This window comes from Bison bison, unplaced genomic scaffold, assembly GCF_000754665.1.
Source record: "Bison bison bison isolate TAMUID 2011002044 unplaced genomic scaffold, Bison_UMD1.0 scf7180017864236, whole genome shotgun sequence".
Taxonomy (NCBI): Eukaryota; Metazoa; Chordata; class Mammalia; order Artiodactyla; family Bovidae; genus Bison; species Bison bison.
Window position 1 is genome coordinate 2220978 of NW_011494808.1, and position 284 is coordinate 2221261.

Below are 284 nucleotides of genomic sequence, written 5' to 3' on the forward strand. Positions count from 1 at the left end.
CCCTGGCACTGGTGACGCTCGGTCCTCACGCCTCCGCTGAGCTCAGAGCCCCAGGCGAGTGTCGGGCTGAGACACCAGGCTTCCCTTCCCCGGAGGCGGGGCCTGGCGCCGAGCAAGTTCAGGAGAAAGACGCTCTGAAGAAGCCCTGCTGTGGCTGGGACACCTTCAGCCACCAGCCATCCGGTTCTCAGGCCTCGCCTTCCAACCTCCCGGAGGGGGCGTCCTGGGGAGCTCGGGGCCTCGGGGTGAGCACGGGTGTCACCCTTGCACCCTGACCTTAGTTC